The sequence below is a fragment of the Tamandua tetradactyla genome, chromosome 5, assembly GCF_023851605.1.
Source record: "Tamandua tetradactyla isolate mTamTet1 chromosome 5, mTamTet1.pri, whole genome shotgun sequence".
NCBI lineage: Eukaryota > Metazoa > Chordata > Mammalia > Pilosa > Myrmecophagidae > Tamandua > Tamandua tetradactyla.
The window spans coordinates 53,077,461-53,100,602 of record NC_135331.1 but is presented as its reverse complement, the minus strand read 5'-3'; the positions used below and the strand labels follow the sequence as shown (position 1 = coordinate 53,100,602).

General features: G+C 38.6%; 1 protein-coding gene and 1 pseudogene across 4 annotated transcripts in view; one reads left to right on the top strand and one right to left on the bottom strand.

Annotated features, from left to right (window-relative positions):
• The window catches only part of VEPH1 (ventricular zone expressed PH domain containing 1), a 261,065-nt gene that overhangs the window by 160,914 nt on the left and 77,009 nt on the right, over window positions 1-23,142 (top strand). The gene's annotated exons all lie outside the window — the stretch shown is intronic.
• LOC143682434 (non-histone chromosomal protein HMG-17 pseudogene) lies at window positions 3,212-4,170 on the bottom strand (annotated as a pseudogene).

Sequence of the window (23,142 nt, the reverse complement as noted above, 5' to 3'; positions counted from 1 at the left end):
GCTCCAGATCCCCCTTATACTCCCTTCTCCTGCCCTGCAAACAGATCAGCTCTGATTTCTGGCCTTCCTGATAGATGTTTAAGTCAAGAATTCCACAGCTTAAAGAGACTTGAAAAGCACTGGCTGGATAACCTTTAAAGGCATTTCTACACTAAAATGCAGCAAACACAAAGGTGCAGCAAAGGTGGTTCAGTGGTAGAATTCTCACCTGCCATGCCAGAGACCCGGGTTTGATTCCTGGCCCATGCACTTCCCCCAAAACAAAAACAAACAAACAGAAATTCAACAAATGTGCTGCAATAATGGGAAAAGAATGAATAGTGACCCCACCATTCAGCATAAAAAAAAAAATGCAGTGAACTTTAAATTTCTTTGCAGACCTGGCAAAATATAAAACTTCAAGTATTTGACCAAGTTTAACATCAACCTCAAACAACTTAATTGCAAATTTTTTGTCTTTAATGTAAAGTTTTTTTAACTTTTCATATTAATATCCTGTCTTTTTTCTGCACATCTGTGTCTATCAGATTTCTAGTTTGTTGGGAGAAGAGAGGCATATTCTTCAATTCTCCTGAGGCTTTTCTCAGTATCTGCTGGGATTCATTAATATCTACCAAACAGCAAATAATCGATCATGCTCAGCAAAATTAATGGTTTGTGCCTACCCTGAAGTCTTCTACTTCTATTCTATATGTTTGGTTTACCTTACTTAATGGAAACAAATCTCAGTTCAAACAGTATTTGAAGCAACCTTCGAAAATATTTAATAAAACAAAAAGATGATTTACACAATGTGAAGGAGAACAAAAAAAAAAAAAAAAACAAGCATAGAGGAATAAAATGGATCCAGTAGTTGAGTTATCTTTCAGAAATTCGTCCCTGCAAATTTTCACAATTTCTAAATGTGTTTTACAAATTTGCTAGTGGTCATAGTAAGGAGAGAAATGGAATTCACAATCGCCATAAGCAAAAGTATAGCTGCTCCGGGAGGTGGGGGATGGGGTGGGGGGAAAGATATCATTTATTTATTTGATTGGTGTCTCCTGTATTCACTGAATCCAGCTCATCAAAAGAGGTGTTTATTCTATGGCAAACTCTGAACGATTAAACATCACGATAGAGCAGTGATTCTCAACTGATCACTCTACCCGCCTCCCGCCGTAGGAACATTTGGCAATGTCTGGAGACAGTTTGGGTGGCCTTGAGTAGAAGGAAGGGTGTCATTGGCATCTAGCGTAGAGAGGCCTGAGTTGCTGCTTAACATCTTACAATGCACAGGACAGCCCCCCACAATGGTGGTTGAGAAACACAGCAGTAGAGAGACTTGGTTCTTTTTTTTTTCTTCGCATGGGCAGGCACTGGGAATGGAACCCAGGTTTCTGGTGTGGCAGGCAAGAACTCTTCCTGCTGAGCCACCGTGGCCCGCCCGAGACTTGGTTCTTAACTTATGGTCTGTGGACCGGTAGCATTGGACCTGCGAGCTTGTTAGGAATTCAGACTCCAGGGAACCACCCCCACCTACTGAATCAGCGCCTGCCATTTAGCAAGATTCCCAGATGATTCATGAGCACTTTAGAGTTTGAGAAGCACTACTGCTGGAGGAAAGAAGAATTTCAGGTGATCCCGGTAGCAGAGAAAAGAATGATCTTCCTGACAATGAATTTATGATTTAATTAATTGACTCTCCATTTAATGATGACCCCTTAAATGAGGAGATGAGTCTTCTTCTCAAGGCCCCTCAAGGATAATGAGCTCAGACATCTGGACTGTTCATAGCACTAAATCCTCTGAGTCTTCTCATAGCATATAAGTGTAAGAAAGGAAAGCCAGGAAATTCTGCTCCTTGGTATGTATTTGAATTTTTAGTTGGTGACCCTTTTACTTTTATGAACATAGAATTTGGTTTCTCCTGGAAGGTAATTTTAAAAGCTTCAGAATACCTTGGGCATCAAATATATTTTCAATGATGCTTAGCCACATTGTGTAAATGAATTAGAAACATATGGATTACATTTCCCTTAAAATATGCAGAGAGCTAAAATTAAGTGAAAATGTGCTGGAGGCAACATATGCTTTCCTGACTCCAAAGCATTGAAAAGTGGTTTGAGACAAGTGATAAACTTGAAGAATCTATAAGTGACTTCACCTATCATTGATATTTACAGATCAATCCAACTGGCCTTCATTCCTTTTAATAGCAACTGATGTCATGATACTTTGGCTCATCTTCTCTCTACTGAATCTACATGATTTTTTTCTAAGTTCTTTTAAAAAGAACCTTGGAAATATTTGATTAGAAGCTATCTTTTTCAGCAAATGTGGACTATTAAACTATTTCTAAATCCCTATCATATCTCTACTGAATTTCCATTTTACAGTAATATCAGTTCATAGAGTTATTCTTTGTTTTTTTTGTTTGTTTGTTTGCTTTATTGCTTGCCTGATTGTTGGTTTGGTTTTTTGATAAACCTTTGAACTTTTATAAATTATTAGGTTTACTGTCAAAGAATCAAGACAAACATTAGACTAGAAGTTCCACATATTCTTTACAAGCCCTGATAACTGTAGTTCAAATGTTGAATGCGCATTGAACACTTAAGGTGTTTATTATTGTTTTCAGAAATTTTGTCTTGTTTAATTTTGCATTCCTGGCCTATTGTGTAGTTTGAATTTATGTTTAACAGCAAGAATTAACTCATCTCCTTATAGTAATTCAGGAACCATGTAAATAAAAAGCTTTTGTTGGGAATTTAAAGCACTGAAATATAAGAAAATTTCCAAAGCAAAGAACAAAACAATAGGCAATTGCTATCCTGGGCTGGATAAGTAAAATCTGTGAATGTGTTTAATGTAAATTATGGTGCCCGGATGGGTTAGGGAACAGAACTAAATTCAACCACTGACCGGTTTTTCATACACTTGGGGCCTGAGAAATTCCCAAATGCTTTTACTCAAGCATTACATTGTTAACTTTTGAACTCAATCACATTTTTTTTTTCAAACTGCATCCAGCTTTATTAAAGATACTTTTCATAAACAATCATGGTATTTCAGGCAGGACATGGGCAGACAATCGTTAACAGTATACAACAACTTTCAAACTCCCTTCTTCAATGGACTACCAAAATCAGAAAGCCACAATAAAACCCAATTAAGTCTTCATTTGATGCTCTGAACAGGGAAAGTTCAGAGTGAGGGTTGACATTTCACATTTAGCATGTTGTTTGACAACTTTTCATGAGCCGACCCTGACTTTCAGGAAATGAAATGAAAATGGCAGAATTATCAGTTTGAAGATCCACAACCTAAACAAGGACTTGCTGCTCTTTTGCAGGATGCCATCTCAGGGGCATCACTGGAAAGTCTAGATTGCCTGACATTCTGGTAATTTTGGGGGGTCAGGCCTCAACAGATTGCAGGGAGTCAAGTCTATGCTGAAGGCTGAGAAGGAGAACAGGACATGAGGACATAAAAACGAGTTTTAGTTTTTCCATACCACAAGGCATTTGTGCCAAGGTGGCTAATGTATATCAACATCAGGGAATCCAATATCCTGGGAGTAAAGACGAAGTCTCTCAAAACTAGAGGAGAAAGGTGTCTTCTCCCATGTTAATTCAGCTTTGGAGACATTCTATTAGTGACATTTGCCCCTTCCCCAAAAAACAACAATGAAGTGTTCTGTGTGCTAACAACATAGCTTAAAAAAAAAAAAAAGTAAAACAAAATTCTGCATTTTTATAAAACTTGATAAAAAATAGTATTTCAAACTGTACAGTCACCAGAATTACACAGTTATCAAAAATGCACACACTTCACTTGGCATCTCCAGCACCTTCGGCTTTCTGTGCCTGGTCTGTTTTGGCATCTCCATTTTCTGCAGGGTTATTCCCATCCTTGCCAGTATCAGTTTTCCCCTTTGGGTACCTTTTCTCCCTTCTTTGCAGGGGCTTTTTTAGGCTTGGGTTCTGGCTTTGGAGGAGCAGGTTTAGCAGATAACCTTGCAGATCTTCTCTGTGGTTCGTCTTTTACCTTGGCTTTGTCTCCTTTAGCATCCCCTTCAGCCTTTCTCTTGGGCATGGTGGTACGGCGGTGGGACGTAGCTGCTGGACGCGGGGATGCAGCAGTGCGCGGAATTTGCTCGGTCCGGGGGTCGTTCTCGCCTCTTCACACTGCTCCCTCAATCACATTTTAAGGAAACGTAATCCATGTGTTTCAAGTTCATTTTTACTTTATCCATCAAGATATGGTTTAGAAAGCTCTTCTGATCCTTATGAGGTGTTTTACTGATAATAGGGATTTCATCTTCACCAGTGTTAAGAAGGGACCTGTGCCCAGTTTGTCATAAAGGTGACCCTACTGACTTTGGAAGCAAAAAGGATCTTTTCCTGGTTTGAGCGGCACCAAATTATGGAAGAAACCAGAACTTGACACGCATAGATCAGTGGTTGCGAGCAGGGTTTCTGGAGGTCACTCTACTGATTCATATTAGAAAAGTTGGGCTTGGAACTACCCTTTCTCTAAGGTAGTGAAGGGGGTGAATTAAAGGGTCCAGAAAGAAGACCCCAACCTCTTCTTTTTTCCATCTTCCCAATACAAATTCTGCCCTCAGGCCCTACCTTCTGAAGCAGAAGCTCAAAATAACATCTATAACAGTTCATTCCTTTGTGTTCTCATCCTCCTTCATTTTTCTCCAGACATAGAAAATGAATTTTCCAGATAGATGAGGGTCAGAGACACAGGAACATGGGGAGAGGGAGTGTCTTCCGTGAATGGGGCAGTGTCGCCAGGGGCCACTGGGAGCCCTCCACTGCCCTCGCAGCTCACACAGGGCAGGCACCAGCCCAGGAGGAGGAGCAGGGTTGCCACCTTCAGTGGCCAGCCAGAGTCAGCTCCTGCAGCCAGCTTTGGCCTTATGAATCACTGCCTTCTTCAGATAAATGACCTTCCCCAATTACTTCTTTAACTCCTGGAAGGAGGCTTCCTTGAGCCTTTCACTAGCCATATATGAAGTTCCTGGCTGGGCAGGCAGAAGCCCATGGCACTGAATGCCATCTTCTCGGCCCCTGTGGGTCTCCCCCAGGTCAAGGCAAGAGCAGCGCTGGGACCCTGAGGACATTCCCTGGTTCCTGGTCCTATTTTAGGTTTCCTACAGCTTTGTTTTGTTTTGTTTTTTGAATTTATTTTTAAACATAACAACATGCAAACATGAACATTCTTACCATATGATCATTCCATTCTTGGTATATAATCAATAACTCACAATATCATCGCATAGTTGTATGTTCATCACCATGATCATTTCTAAGAACATTTGCATCAATTCAGAAAAAGAAATAAAAAGAAAAAGATTCATACATACCATACCCCTCAACCCTCCCTCTCACTGATTGCTAGTATTTCCATCTACCCAATATATTTTAGCCTATATTTCCCCTATTTTTTTCTATATCCCTTATCACTCCCTTTCATTGATCACTAGCATTTCAACCTACTAAATTTATTTTAACATTTGTTCCCCCTATTATTTATTCATTTTTAATCCATACGTTTTACTCATCTGTCCATAAGGTAGACAAAAGTAGCATCAGACACAAGCTTTTCACAATCACACAGTCACATTGTGAAAGCTCTATCATTATACAATCATCTTCAAGAAACATGGCTACTGGAGCACAGCTCTACATTTTCAGGCACTTCCTTCCAGCCTCTCCAATATACCTTAACGAGAAAGGTGATATCAATATAATGTATAAGAATAACCTCCAGGATAACCTCTCAACTCGGTTTGAAATCTCTCAGCCAGTAACACTTGATTTTGTCTCATTTCTCTCTTTCCCTTTTGGTCGAGAAGGTTTTCTCAATCCCTTGATGCTGAGTCCCAGCTCATTCTAGGATTTCTGTCCCACATTGCCAGGCAGGTTTACACCCCTGGGGGTCATGTCCCACATAGAGAGTAGGAGGGCAGTGAGTTCATTTGTCATGTTGGCTAAGAGAGAGAGGCCACATCTGAGCAACCAAAGAGGTTCTCTGGGGGTGACTCACACAGTCTTGGCTCTTAAGGGCTGTGGTTAAATAACAATTATCATGATCACCACACATATACCTTGCAGAATACCTGGTGAGAGGGTTGGGGGTTGGGGTCCTAGAGCCAGAGTAGAGGGGGCACCCTAATCACAGCAGCTGAAAACAGAAGCAGTCAGCCCAGCAGAAGCTAGACCTTCTCTTCCCCCAGCACCTCACACAGTGCCCAGCAAAAGTGAGTGCTCAAAACAGGGCCATTGAATGAATGAAGGAACAAGTGAACCAACACCTGCAGAGCAAAAAGCAAGCCTGCCCAGCACCTGGCCTCACAGGGGACATGTGAACTGTTAATGCACAGTTTTTGGTCGGCCACCAAATAATAATGAGTCTGTCAATGGACTTGAACACTGAATGTGACTTCTCACTTATGATTAGGGCACCTGACATTCCTTGGCTTGTGGCAGCATAGCTCCAATACTCTCTCTCTGTCTCCACGTGGCCATCTTCCCTCTGTATTTCTCTGTCTTCACATGATGATCTCCTCTCGGTGTCAGTTATGTCGGGTTAAGGGCCCATCCTATTCTAGTGTGTCTTCGTTTTAACTAATTCCATCTGCAGTAGCCCTATTTCCAAGGTCACACTCTGAGATACTAGGCATTAGGATTTCAACATCATTTTGGGGGGACATGTAGCATCCAAAAATGTTAGCTCTAAAACCTTTAAATACTTTTTAAATTCTATCAGTAGTCGCATTACAGTCTCCAAGTACCTTGGACGTTAATTGCATATGGATTTGTATCTGTAAGGAAACTTTGGGGAGAAGCATAACTTGCCCCACCCAAACCCCATCCTCTACCACTCAAATCTAGGATAGGGTTAAGGTGAGAAGTCACACATGTTTTGTCAGCTGTGGGTAGGATGACCCTATTCTCCAAGCACAAATGGGGCATGTGAGCTGGAAGAAAAACAAACTAACTGCTAATTTATCTATACCCAATGATTTTTAGAAACATCACTTTCTTCACCTGAAATCATTTTATATAGAAAATGAACCTAGTTGGTTACCTATAGTGCAGAAGGCTAGCTACTGTGATAATAACCATGTGATAGCTGATCGAGATATTGAATGCATTATAATAGCATGGTCCAATTCTAATCCAATTCCATGTTGAAAATATTCCTGGTGAAGTTAATTTTTTTGACAACTATAAAAGAATAATGTTCACTTTGGAAATTTGAAAAATAGAGGAAACGATAAAGAAAATCATTCTTAATCTTACTGTTTTACTACTGTTAAAACTTTCATGTATTTCCTTCCAGTACTTAGTTTCTAAGTTGGAAAATATTTTCCCCTTATGGGGCAAGACTGTTTTTCAGAAATGTTTCATTTTTTAATGTGATAGTGAAAATTTAGGTTTGAAAATATGGAATAGTTTACAAGTACAGTTTAAAGAGTACGACCAGCAGTGAGCAATTGTAGTTGCCTTGCTATCAACTTAATTTTAGCAGAATGATCTTTTTAATGGAATGTTTTTGTTGAAGCACTGGAAGCAACAGACATCGTAGTCAACTAATATTTGGCTATTTTCATATGTGAAGAGACATCAGATTCCCTCTAGGAGTAACATTTATCTCACTGCTGCATTAGATATAAGATGTATCTAGAGTGGCATCTTTCTTTAAAAAGATATTCTTTTGCCTAAACCATATAAAATATACTTTTCTTTTCTGCCTATGGCGTTCAATTTGACTCTAAGACAAATGTAATAATTCCAGTTTTTTAATAGTCTTCAAACAAGTTTGAAATATAGAAAATTGCTTTTACCATGTCTTGTGATATTAAGCATTGTTATCAGCTTTCTCTGTACAAGATCAGATAGTAAATGGTTTTGGTCAGAGACAGGCAATGTGGTCTCTGTTGTGGCTACTCAATTCTGCCATTCTGCAGTGAAAGCAGCCATAAGTACACAAATGGATGGGCATGGCTGTGTTTCAATAAAACCTTATTTACAAAAACAGACAATGAACCAGATTTTGCCCATTAGTCGTAGTTTATCAACTTTATTCTAGACCGTCAGTTTTTGCCAACTACTACAGTTACCTGGAATTTTATGTTAGATGCTATCTCAGTGCTTTTGACCCCTCCCACATGAGGCTTCCAGGAAACATACCTGATTGAACATAGAACTCACTCAAATCCCACTTAAATGGTAATGAAGAAATTAAAAGTACAAGCTTAAAGAAACAGAGAATGGAAAAGACCAGAGACAAAAGATGTCAAAAAATAGTAAACTGTGCCTGGGAAATACCATTTATGGTCCAAGAGAGGTGCTGTCACCAGACGAAGGCCATGGATTCTTTTGTCCTACTCACTCAATAACCAATTCCTGAGACACAGGGTTTTCAAAGAGAGAGTTTATTACTAGGTGCATAGTAGAAGAGCAGAAGGGCTAGTGGCGCAAAATCTGTCTCCCGAACTGCAGTAATTCTGATAGTCTTATTAGAGAGAAAGATGGGCAGGATTTAGGATAAGGAGCACAGCGGCCCCAGATGATGTAATTAGAAGTGTTCTAATTATTGAGCATGCACAGATTGACTCCACGCTTAGTCACAGAACATATATAAGAAAAGGCTGGAAAGCGGTATATGTGACTTGTAGGTTAAAATCTAAGCTACTGCGCGTGTCAGGTGGGCCCATTTTGGTTAGATCCAGTCTCGATTGTCAAGATAACTTTGGACTTGGAGTGGGTTAGTTCTGGGCTGACCTAAGACCCTTCAACAATAAACATTAGGGACTACCTATAGTTATGACAAGACTCTAAAGTTGAAAAACTGGATAACTGGGTACAAATGAAGGTTAGTCACAAGGTTTTTACAGTCACAGTGGCAGAAGATAAGGGCTATACGATAATTATCAGAGATCAAGGCAATTTAGACATTTCAGGTATTTCCCTCTGTCAACTCCAATATACCAGAAACCAAAAAGGAATGTTTACATAATGATTTAGTAATCAAAATCATCCTTTAAATCCTAATTTCCTAGTTACGGCGCTACATGAGAGGGTCTTTGTACAGTTGTTCTGGGATTGGCTAGCGATTAAGGGCATTGAAGAAGCAGCAAGCTACTCCACAGGAAAGCTGGGTCCTAACCCAATGTGGTCACCCTCTAGCCTGGAAAATTGAGCCTTCCAATGCTCCACATACCTCATCCTTACTCAAAATAATGGGATGGAGACAGAGGGGTTTTGGAATCAGGAGAACAGTGCCAACAAGCACTAGCAGCTTAAAGACCAATATTTTTACTGCTGTTAAGCTACCTGTAACCCTTTCCCTGCCCTTATTTTGAAGACCCGTAAGAAATACCCGCTGATATTTGCAGAGTCATTCCTAGTACCCACAGATGAAAAGCCATCATCTGAGGAAGAAGCAGAAAATCGGGAGACAAGGAACAACAGCAAGGAGGTTTCTGGGATGCTGATTTGCATGTCTGGGCCTCTGTCTGGAGAAGAAAGTGGCAGACAGAAGGAGGCTGGCAGCTATGGTGTCTGGTGGATTATGTGGACATCTCACTCCCCAGACCTGCTCGAGACAAAGGCAGTGTGTTAGGAGGCCGTGTGTTCGTTGTGACAGATGCAAACTTTAAGAGTCACTGGGGTCATATATAACAGGCTTCACTAACTCTGAGTGGTAACTCCCATGTCCTTTTCCCAATGGAGTATTTGGAGAATTGATGAGGAGAAAAAGTGTATGCAAAGTTGACTGAGTACCATTGAGGCAGACACTTTTTGTGTTCTGTTCTCTCCTTTGTGCCAAGGCAGACACTGGTTATATTCAGATCCGCTTTTCTCTATTCATAAGGGAAAACATTGGAATTCTTGGGTTATTACTATCACTATCACAATATTGTCTTTCCTTTGATTTGACTTCCTTTCCTCATAATAAATCTTCTTATCTTCTCCCTCTCTTTGATGTTCTCCTGTTTCCATTCATTGTATTTGCATTTCCTTATCCTGTGCACATTCCTTTCATTCTTTTTGCTAGCCTACTCTGAGAATGTCAAAGAAAAAATGCATCAAAATGCCCCAGTACACACGGACTTTGGGCTTTTCAACAGCAGCTTTTCATTGAAACTTCCATTCAAGTGGAACTTGGAGCATTCATAATATTGAGGAAGGCAACTGGGGAAGGGGCGGTGCTTACTCATTTTCAGTTTTGGTAGAAGATAAAATTAAAATCCAAATAAATTCAGCAACTCTTCCTCCCCAAATGGATTAGAAAAGCTAGGAAATATAAGGAAACATGTATCTTTCCTGACAGTAAAACATTACCTCTTCCCTACTAGCTCCCTACTAGCTCCCTACTAGCTTCTGTCTGCTCGTGCTGGCACCAGGTTCTCTAGCCTACAGGATTTTACATCAGTGTGGTCACCTACGGCATCTGCATTTGTAACTTTTACATTTATGTTAAGTGATGGCTGTGTTTGGAGAAAAGAACAGAGGGAGGAAAAACAGTGGGCATTAGCCATTTTTGAGTCTCATCATATATACTTATTACTGCCATTTTCTTCTAGGAGCACAATTTTGTCACATCGTTTTTCTGTGAATTCGCTGGTTCTGATTTGAGCTGCTTTTTTGTGAAAGTGATCTCTTGAAGCTAAGGGATCTTTTCTAAGTCATCCTTCTATGTATACTTGGGAAATAGGCTACCCTGTTTTTTGTGCCAGCGATGGTTTTAGAAGTTCCATTTCAAGCATTGCAAATGGATCTTAGAGATTATCAAGCCAAAAGTTGGATTTGAAGTCATCTATTATGGTCAAGGTTTATATGCACTTTTTAAAAAAAAGAGAGTGAGAGGCCACCACGCCACCTCACTCATTCCTACTTGTCCTTTAGGTCTCAGCATAAATGTTATTCCTCACAGCAGCCCTCTCTGACTGCCCATTCCCACTCTCATTTAAATTAGCCGCTTCCGTGTTTTTCTTTTTCTTTTTTCTTCATACACTTACTACATTTAGCACATGTGCATTTTTCTGTTTTTGCATGGGCAGGCACCGGGAAATGAAGCCAGGTCTCCGGCATGGCAGGCGAGAACTCTGCCTGCTGAGCCACCATGGCCTGCCCAACAGGTGCAGTTTTTTGATATTTCTTTTATTGTTTGTCTTCTCCTCTAGACAAAACAAGCACATCTTTTATTTATTGCTCCACATCAGTGCTTGGAACCTGTAGGGAATTCAGTAAATGCACGTTGAATGAATGAGCTTTTAAAAATCCTCATAGTCTGTGTCTAACCTACAGTAAACCCCTTTTAATGATTTTTATTTTTAAACAGTTTAGAAAAAAAAAAAACTTTGTAAGGAGCTCTAGTCGGCCAATCAAACCTCTGTATGGTCTGGATATCTTGGATTTTACTTTTCAGCTTCTATTTTGACACCCTCTTCTCAACTACACTTATCCCCCCCAAAAAATAAAATATTAAATTAATGGTAAATTATTAAGCAAAGAAACATATCTGTACTGAAGAATAAAAATAGACCACTGTCTTACTATTCCAGGGTTGTTTTGACAACTACTGCACAGTGGGTTGGCTTAAACAACAAGCATTTATGGTTTCATGGTTTTGAAGGCTGGAAGTCCAAAATGAAGGCATCGGCAAGGCTTTGCTTCTTTACGGGGCCGATGACGTCCTGGTGATGGCAGAATCCCACCATAGGGCGATCAATCTCTCCTCTCTGGCTTCTTCTACTTCTGGCTTCTAGCTTTCTAAGTCTGGATATCTTTTTTTGAAGATGCCTAGTCAGACAACTAAGACTCACCCTGATTCAATTTGGCCACACTTTAACTAGTAATAACATCTTCAAAAGGTCCTATGTACATATGGGTTCACACCCACTGGTAAGAATGAGGATTAAGATTTGAACATGCCTTTTGTGTGTGTAGAATTCATGATTCAACCCCCCATCCACCACCATTTTGTAACTTTATTGTTTTGGCTATGAGTGTTAGTAGTGAGAAGTTACATATTCATGCTGAATGCTATTGGTGTTTGGATGTGGCTTATCCCTCTAGTTTTGGGCTCCAATAATTTCTCATATGGACTTTTACTTTTGCCGAATGGGTCAGCTATTGTTAGTAATAACAGTTAACTTTCTTGAGGAATTTTATGTTGCATAATGCACATGGATTGAATAAAAGGTAAATGAACAAACTATTTTATTGAGTCCTGATGAAAAGCCTGCAGTTTAGTTATTACTGTGCTCATTTTATGGTTGAGAAAATAGACTCATAAAGTCCAATAACCTGTCCATTAGGGGATGGATTAGGGCTCAACCCTGGATTAGCAAACTTGCCGCTGTCTGTCTGTCCTGCACTGACATTTGTACGTGCCATTTTCATTTCCACTCTCCTGCCTTGGTCTGTGCCACTGCTTCTCCAGAGTGCCTTTGTTCCACCTATCTAGGTCCACCATTTGCCAAAACTAGCTTGAATCTTAACCTCCTTTGCCCTCAGTGATCTCCAGTACTACCCATTTGGCACTGAACTTTGAATTGCTATTTGTTTACATTCATATAATTCCTAGTATCACTTTTTAAATTGCAAGACTTTCAACAAGTTTTTTTTATAGTGTCAGCACCCAGCCCAATGTCCCATGCATGATAAATCTCCAAAGTATTTGTTAATGGTGATGATGCTATTGGTGATTTCCCTAAGGCAGGATAATAACTGAAATCAACTTTCCTCAAGCTTAGCAGCTCGCCATCATGTTAAAGCAATTGCACCAATGAAAAGTAATCTCTAACATTTGCATGCTTTGTACTCTACAATTGTCCACATGAATATACCTTCCTCGGAGGCTTTCAGTCATGCTTGCAGCCTGCAGAATTGAGTTTCCATCAACACCAGAATCATGTTCTAAAACCAGCTTCCATGCTCACGGTATGTCCCCAGAATGTGTTGCACAAAATTAATGGCTTTCTATTCAATGATGCCTCATTTAGCAACAGTAAATGAAGCAAGTAGTTCCCTACCTTTGTCACAGTTAGATTCATGATCATGAAATCAGCTTAGATTAGATCCCTTATAGGCATCTGAGGAGAGCCAGGCTTGGCTAGGAGTTGTTAAAAGATATTTCTAGGAAGCGCTTCAAAGAGTTTGGTACAGTTTGGTATGCATTGTGTGGAGGTCCCATGCTTCCTGCACTACCCGTCTGATATAATCAAACTTTTTGCTAAATGTGTACCGTTCTCCTGAGAGCATTCTCTTGAGGTTGTTAGGTGCTAGTCAGGCCAGATGTCTTGATTCAGAATTGCTAATTGGAGAGAGCAATGAAATGGATGACTTATGTTCAGACGGTCTTAGGCTCCTCCTTCCTTCCTGGGGGGCGAGGTGAGGAATAGGGATATAAACAGGCCCATTTTAGTGTCATTTAATAATAGAATTTCCCAAATTTTTCTGTGTCCCAAATCTGGTTGCTGTTAGATGTTTTGCAGAATTGCAAAGTAATTGGTAGCACATGGAATAGTAACTGCAAGGAATCATGCCTGCCTGCCTTGTTTGCCTCTACACAACTTTTGATAAATCTCTGACTGTTGGAGCCAAATGTTTATTTATAACATATGGGCTTCCACTGATTCAGTGTGACCACAAAGTGACTCTGTATCATTGCCAGAAATCAACATTAGCCTCATACAAAAATATATATTTGTATTTGATCTAAAATTCACATGAATTCCAAAATTATTCTCACATCTGGAAACTGTGCTAGCTCCTATGAAAATATTGAAGATTTCATTCTGATCATATTGATTTTGACCACTTTGTATCCTTACTGTTTGGGCATCTAAGTTACTTGTATTTGACCATTAAGAGTGCGTGTAAGGAAAAAGTTGGGTTCTTCCAAATGAACGTTCTCTGTAGGGTTTCAGGATTGGATAGGTGCTACATGAAGTTCCTTTTCCCAGAGCTGAGTCAGACTCCCACTGTTATGGGAGGGTGCATTCCTTCTTGTGATAGTGGGTGCCACAAATTCACTGGAGAAGTAATGTGTCAATATAATCATTTAAAGATAAGTTCAGTTTTAAATTAGCTTATAACCTATATTCTTCCTGTTGCTACTGTGGAGGATTATTGGCTAAATTCCTGTAAATATTAGAAACTCTGAAATTAATCCAAAAATAAGAACCATGTTGCACTGTAACCCTTTCCTATAATTGCAAGCAATCAATGACCCAACCAGAAATTATTCCCATTTGAGTACTACTTGTAAGGGCAGCCACTCATCTCTCTGCACATTCAAGGAACCAGGAAAGTGACTCCAGATGTCACCATTCCAATACATCTTCTTCATAATCAATATGGCATTTTTATATTTAAATGTAGACATCATAAGGACAAGGAAAAAATTGTTTGAAAATATAGAAACAAATTCCATACATTACAGGAGCAGATACTCCATAATTATAGAGGGGTTCAGAGGTTATCCCCTCTGCCCTACTGGTAACAGCATTCATTATATGGTAGGCACTAATTTAAGTGCTTTAGTCTACCCTGTACGAGACATGTTATTATCCCCAGATTCCAAATGAGGAAACCAAAATATAGAATAGAAAATGAAACTTGCACCAGATCACATTACTGGACATGGCAAACTTGAGATCTGATCCCAGAGTCTGTGCCTTTAGTCAATATGCTATAGGGTAGGCCTGCCTCATCTGTGACAATAAAGCTTATGTGCTCATGGCAGAGTGTTCTCAGGTTCTCAGAACAATGTTGATAAAGTTTCTGTTCCTAAAGAACAGGCTATTTATATTCAAATCTGCAAAGGACAGCAATATTTCCATTGCCTTTATTATTTATTTACCTATATGCCATTGACCATACACATGCCATGAAAGCACTTCAACCCTCCCAATGCAAATTCACCCTGCTTGGCAAGGCCTTTTGTTGTGGTCAGAGGGGTCCTGGGGCCCTGTGCAGTCTTCTTCTCTTGGAACAAGAGTTATGTCTAATTTCTCAAATCTCTCACTCTCTCCCTGCCTTCCAAGCCTAGGGTTTGACTTAGTTAACTAACTTAAGGTTTGGTTGAGTCATAACACATACTTTTGGCCATGAGGGCTGCAGCGGTTGAGAGAAGTTGTTCCCTGAGTTAATCATAAACTCAGGGAGCAAGGGTAAGAAGTGATGGATAAGAAGAGACTAACTAGAATAGAATGAGCGGCCTCTTCCAGGGATCGCCACGCATTGCCAAATCACACTGTCCAAAAGAGTGTGGCTCACTTGAGACAATGAAAAGGCCTGCAGCCCCTTGAACTCATCCAGTAGAGTCTTTGTGGTTATAAGCAGTGGCCCTAAAGATGAGACCAAAAGCTAATATCTGAAAGGATGAAGCTCTTGGATAAAGGCTGTTCTTGGCAGCAATGCGTAGCAAGGCCATGCTTCTAGCAAGGTCCATCCAAGTGAACAATGAAAGGACAATCACAGCAGCTGGGCAGGATTCAGAGCTGGCTCCCATTCAAATGGGGGGATGGGGTGGGTCTCAGCGGTGGGGAGAAGGCAAGGACCAGTGGTTCGTTGCTCATCTATCTCCATCTCTGTTCATCTGTCCCCACACCAGCCTATTTGAAGCCCACCCACATGAATGGTGAAGGTGCTCCAAGCTAACCACCAGGTCTACCCAATTTGGTTCTGGATTCAACTGAGGCCAAGCATGTTATGGGGCATTGTTGCTATTGATAGATGGCCAGGGCTGGCATAGGCAAGGCAGGCTCCATGCTACCACACTTGGAGCACAAGGCCATTTCAGTCCCCTCAAAAGTGCTGGAATTTCATGGGTCAATCACCTGGACATTCCTCAAGAGAGATTTGAGCATAAATGGGAACGTGCCACATGATTCATCCAATTAAGCTATAAAGATCAAAACTCCAGTCAAAAACAAGGATGAACTATCAATAAATCTCTAAATACTATGGAAGTGAAAGTGATACAATTTATAATGAGATTTAAATAATTTTAAATACCTAAGTACAAATTAAACCCCTCTTTCAACTGTTATTAATTGCTCCTTAATCTCAGCATAACACTCAGTGTGTTGTATGGTAGACACTAAAGTCAATCAGGGTTTGAATTTTGACTGCCATTTACCAGTCATATGGCCTCACATCTTATGAGCCTCAGATTCTTCCCCCATGAGATGGAAATATCTATGTCATGTGGTTGTTGTGAGGATTAAGTGTCAGCACATGCATAAAGCTCTTAGAAGAGTGCCCAACATATAAAGATCAATCAATGACTGCTAGCTACTGTTTCTGTCCTTATTCTGCTTATTCCTTTCTCTCGTGAAGCTTTGCATACAGAAAAATAACAAGTATTGGCTTAGCACTACCAACTGCCCATAGATGGGGCCCTAAGTGAATTAAGGCAAAGGTCAGGAACTCAGGAAGGCAAAAGAAAAAAACCATGTAAAATTATAAATGTTAGCCCCACTGCATAGTAATAGCAAGACATCATTTAAAGGACCTGCTTTAGTCGATATAACCTTTTAATTGTATATATGTATTTTCCTTTTTTAACTATATACATATGTATGAATAACAAATACATAAGGAAAAATCAAAATAACGTAGACATACATGAAGTAAAATGTGCAGACTCCCTACCCCGAATTTCACTTTTTAACCCACAGGTAAGCTCTATCCATAGTTGGTATATAGCTTCACAGACCTTTTTCCTATACATCTATAGAAATATATGTGTTCATATATAAAGACATAATTTTTAATTTTTTTTTCAAAATTAGGGTCAAAGGCTAGGACTTTTTATGCCTATGTTTGTACATTTCTGAATTTATGATTACCGAAATTCCATCTTTTCCCTGAATTGTATTTGTGTTATTAAAGCAATCACTTGCCAAAGAACTTTATTCTTTTCTCCTGATGATTCAAAACCAAAGTATCTGTCACGCTTCTTCCAGAACTGGCTGGAATTCCTGCTGGGAGGAGGAAAAGGAGCTGTGGGTGAGGACATCACACTCACGTATGATATGGACAGGGGCCAACCAGCTGCTGAAAAGGGATTGTAGATTTCTCAGCCAATAATGTCGTAAATAGAACTTAGGGAAAAAACCACAGCCTTTTCTTTCCCATCACTTTCCTGCACAAGAGTTTTCATCAAATGAGGAATTTTGCAATTTTTCCGTAAGTATGCATCAATTCAACAACTTCCATTTCTGAGCACCTTCTACAGAATCATGCCCTGGAATTACAAACATGACTATAACAGCATCTGCCCCTGAAATTATTTGATATAATTTCAAGCAGTCATTTCAGAAATTTGATTTTTGTTTTGAAAATTTAAATTTTTTACCTTAAAATATCTTCATGTCTATTTCCTACCAGAGACTCTAAAAAAAAAAAAAAAAGTTAAAAACTTCTAAACTTTAATATGGAAGTGAGGTAGAGTACAGCTTAAGCCTAAAATAAAAATATTTTTTGCAAATCATATGGAACGAAAGTTTAATAAGTAGTATGCATAGGCTTGTAATATAATGCCTCCTTCCATTTTTATTTTTCAGGCAAAATCAAAAGTATTTCAAAATGATAAGCTTGTTCTACATTTTTTCCCCCAAAACATAATTTATGATTGCCTTCAAATGCATGCTTTGTTTTCCCTGCTTTGAGAGTCATCTTCAGACAAATTAGGAGTTTCATTTCTCCCTGCTTTTTTTTTCTGTCCAATTTAGGATATTTAGTTAAATGACTGTATGTGTGTGTGTGTGTGTGTGCGTCATTCTGTATTGGTGTTTTGAATTTCGTATCTTTGAATTACATTAAAGTGGAGTTAAATGAGAGATTTGGAGAATGGCTTCTATTGTTCCTGGTCAGCTGGTGTGAAACAGGAGGAAGAAACTGCCCCAACAGATCCTGTGCCCTTCCATCCTGCCATGAGTGCTGACAGCAAGCCCTCGCAGCCCCAGGCAAATGTTCCACTCTGCCTTGGACAGTCACCACATGCATATTTCTTCAGGGGTCTCTGTAGCCCCTTATTGAATCATAGAATTTCGGGCCTAAAAACTTCATTCTGGATTAGCTTTTGGCCTTTCCACACTTTACAGAGGAAGGATAGAGAGGAAAGCTCATACTGACCTTGTCTGCTCCATCTCTGGTTGTCTGACTCTTGTGCCAATGATCTTTCCATTGAACTATGTTTTCTTTTAGAGGTACTTCTATTACCTCTATTTTTTCTGGTCTTTCAAAAATGTACTGGAAAGAGAACAAGCTTTGGAACCTGGGTTCAAATCCAAAGCTCAACTGTTTTTAGAAATTTTGATCTTGAGATTTCCTCCTCAGTAAAATGAGGATAAGATCTACTTTACAAACAGGTGAGATGTAACTCATAATACTTACTCCTTGGTTCAAAGTAAAGGATTCAATGAAAATTAGCTCCCTTCTTGCCTTCTCTGAATCTGTTGCTTTTTGTTTTATTTTTTCATATTCTTTTATTTATTCATTTTGAATCTGTTGCTTTTTTATAAGCTTTGGTCAATGCACAAATATTTTCAGTCTAGCAATTTCATTAACATATTTCTGTATTCAAGTTTTTATAAATTATCCTAGAAATACAGTTTGGATATGGAGAAACCTGGCTCAGTTGAAAACCTGGGAAACAAGCCAGGTACATTTCTTTGACTCTTTTTTTGCTAGGAAAAAACTTTCAAAGTATAAGTTTGGTAAAGCATTTAAAACAAGGACTAACTTTTCCTTTCACCCAAAAAAAAGCAGCCAACTCTTTGATATTTCTATTAACTATACAAAAAATCAAAGTTACATTCTATTTTATTCTTAAAAGCATGCTTATCTCTCAACAAAAAATATATATAATGGAATAAATTATACATAAGTGACCATCCAGGGAAATGGATTTTAAGTGTCTAATCTCCCCAGACCAATTATGAAAGTGGTGTGTTTCCTAGGTCCAACAAAGATATTTAGATAAATAGATGTATTTATCAACTGAGAGCACAGCATTGTTGAGTATTAGCAGTTACCAGCGCAGCCTACCATCACCTGATTCCACAATTTCCCCCACTCTTGCTGAACTCTGAATCTATTTACTTTGATTATTCCCTTTGGGTTCAGAACAGTTGCCAAATCCTCCTACCATATTTGGGAAAGAAGTAGATCAATTATTCCCATTTTACACAGGCCTATAAAGAGCCTATCGTAATAGGTTAACCAGAGTTCTTTAGACTTCTTAAAGGATTTGTCCTAACCTCAGATTGGAGAATTCTGTTGACTATATAGTGATTGCCTAGGAATTAGTACCTTTGGCTACAGTTCTAGGGCTGGATTCCTTACCTGATCTTGTTAAAGAGAGTGACAATTTATTTTGAACTGCTTATCCTGTCCCTGTAGAAATCATAAATAGTTCATATGAGGTGACATATTCAAGTCCCTTAAACAATGTGACTTTGAGGAAAGTGGTTTGGTTTTGTGAATAAAACACGGGTCTTACACTTGAATAAACTTAGATCTTAATCCTGGTTCTGCATCTTACTGATTAAGTCACTTAACTCTCTGAACTTCAACTTTCCCGTAAGGAAAAAAGAGATAATAATAGATCACTCGTAATAGGATTCCATAATTATGTAAAACATCTAACAGTGATCAGTATAAAAGTAAATATTAAATAAATATTAGGTTATTTCACATCTCAACTTGCTATGATATTTTAAATAATTAACAGAAATAAAATTAAAATCTGATTTTTACTTTTGGTAATGGCTTTGCTTGGCTTAGAATTTCCACTAGACTTCTAAATGCTATTATATAATTTCAATAAGAATTCTTTTCTGAAACTTCAAAAAGTCATCTACCAGTATTTCTAGCTTTAAAATGCCCCTGAAATGTTAATTGGTATACTTTTCAGATATTTAGTTGTTTTTTTTAAAAGCATTTTTCAATCATAGAACAAAGAAAGAAGAATTTCTTTACCAAGATTATAAGTATTCCTGAGGAATACAGCTGAAATACAAGTGGCTAAACTAAGAAAGAATGTTTACATTAACAGTAGCTACATCTCTAAGGCTAGCTAGATGACAATGCAGACTTTTAAATTAAAATTGCAGATAAAATTGCAACATGAAAATCAATACGGTATTCTTTCTATCATAATTTCTTCTTATTTCCATGGGAATAGCCTACTGGTTTTATCTTTGTTGCTTCAGGAGAAATAAGAAACATTGTAATAAAACATCGTCATTATATGTAAGGTAAGCCTGGCTGGCCAAACATCTATTGAACATGTTTTCTTTGCCAGGACCTTGGTAGGTGGTAGGTAGATATACAAGGATTTTAAGGAGAGAGAGCTGGAGAGCATTCTGCCTTCCAGAAGCTGATAGTGGGACAGAGATAAAAATACTAACAGAATAGGAGCCAACTTTCTCACTGTTGGAGGGGGTGTTTATAAAAAAGCAAGGCAAGGAGGTTAGAATGGCCCATGTGGTGATGGATTAAGGTTGGAGACAGCAGAATTAACTCATGTTTAGTTTAATATAAATACAGATGGTGACATACAGAAATATTTACATATGTGCATGCGTATATACACAGGTTAGTATCCAGACACACATTTTATTTCCCCTCTCTGTCAGCTGGGAAGACCAAGGCTCAATGATATTCCAGAAGCCCGTAGCTCTTGGTTTTTAATGTCATTCTCCAATAGAAAAGAACCAGGGCTCTTTGGAGAAATGGCTGATTCTGGGGCTGGGGCAGGAAGCCACAAAATGAGCCTGGAGCATCTTGTAGTGCCAGAAAATAAGGAAGTGCTAAAACAAAACAAAAACCACAATGATGTCAAGGGGACACAGGAGCCAGCTGAAAGGGCAAATGCTGGCCAAAGCTGGAGCAATTTTAGCTACTGAATAAATAAAGTAATATTGGATTATAATCCAAGATACGAAATAAATATCCAAGAGTCCAAACTGATGTAAATAAATGATTAGATGGATAGATAAAGATAGATAGACAAATCTCCAGCCAAAGAATTCCAAACAAGTTACGTAGATACTTCGATCTCAAGGATGGGGAGCATAACTCCCTTACATATGGGTTGGGCTTAGTCCCATGCTCCCAAGGAGTACAATAAGGAGAGAGGAGGGAAAAGAGTAACTTTGCAGTGGAGAAACCTGACAAACACGACCTCAGCCAGGTTTTAGGATAACAGCAGTAGTGAAAGCCATGTAGATGGTATACACTCTTCATATGATTTGATGAAAATAGCACTGCACTTCTGTGGTCTTCTTCCTTAAAACCCATAACCCCAATCTAATCCTGAGAAAAACCTCAGAGAAATCTTAATTGAGGGATATTCTTCAAAATATCTGGCCAGTACCCTTCAAAAGGGTCAAGGTCATCAAAAATGAGGAAAGTCTAAGAAGCTATCTCAGTCAAGGGAAGCCTAAGGAGTCATGGAGGGAATCCTTGAACAGAAAGAGAATGTTGGGTAAAAATGAAGGAGATATGGATACAGTATGAAGTTTAGTTAATGACAATGAATCACTATTGGTTCATTAATGATAACAAATTTACCAGATTAATATAAGATATTAATAATAGGAAAATTCAGGTGCAGGGTATGGGAACTCTATACTAGCTTTGTAATTTTTCTGTAAAATCAGAAACAGTTCTAAAATAAAGTGCTTATTTAAAATAATAATAATAAAATTTTAATATGACATAATGAAAGCAGAGAAGAATAAAGATATATGAACAGCACTGTGGAGAAAGATGACAGAGGAAAAAGACAATTCCAAAATGATTCTTAAAGATGTTGACTCAAGTAGACCAAATGTTCTTGTATTTGTGTGTCGTATTTTTGAGTGTACCCATCTGTATAATGTGTATTTATGGTATTTTAATTCACAATAGTTTATAGCATACAATTATTGATGCTCATTTTAACTTCAGTTCCATAATGACCAAACCATGTCTTTTATTCATTAGAATAAGAAGTAATAATCTGCCAAAGGTTAAAAAATAATAATAATTATATTTAGACAAATATGGAACATATTCTATATTTAGCAAAGCATTTCCTCCTTCCTCATCTACATTTAACCTAGAACAAGAAATAATACTTGGGCATCAATTGTGTAAGTTAAAAATATCTTAATACCCCAGATGCACTACTCTTACTACCTGCAATTACTGTGAACATTCATGTCTTAGGTGATCTTTGTCCACAGTTTTCCCTAAACTTACAATGTTTCTCTCCCTCACAATTTAAAATATCTTGGTCATCTTTCAAGGTCCACTTCGTATAGGTATCACCTCATGAAGCCTCCCCTTGCTCCCTGATAGAATGAGTTCCTCATGTCTCTGAATGGTCATAGTTGTGTGTTCCTTCAATATCTCATGGATTTAAAGCACCTTAAAACCATTATTTAAAGATGTCTCTTCCATTTGGCTGCAAACTTCTTAAGAGCAGGGTCAGCAACATTGCCACTGTCACTTCAAGCACAGTCTGACATTTGTTCGTTTCTTCAACAACCATCTATTACATGCCTGTAGTTGGGTAGCATGGAATAAACAGGACAAAAATGATGGAAGAAACTTTACAACTAAGTATTAATGTTGTGGGGAGAAGGCTTTAAAAATGAGATGTCAACCATTGATACATATCAGGATTTCTGAAAGCATTTTTTTTCATAACTGGGAAAACTATTAATATTGAATGAAATGTTCAATACATATTTGCAATGACAATTAACAATCAAAGACCAAGAGAATCTTGCCTGTAATAACTGGTACAGAATCTCTCTCCCAGGGTAGGGATGCTTAAAAGATGTAGATCCCATGAGTAGTCCTCTACCCAAAGTCTTGCAGACTTCAGCCAACTGCACACCAAGTACAGATCCATTTCATATCTTCTGATTGGCATCAGAGTTTATGATGAAATTAAGCTACAAAATCCAGTTTCAGCAATACCTTTTTTATTGAAATGTCCAGTTACAAAATTAAAAAAGACAGTGTTTGTGTGTCCATGCCCAGTTTTATCTGGGGTCCCACCAAGTGTACATCACCAATAGCTGGGTAAGCCTGATTCTCCAGGCACAGCTGCTTCCTGCAT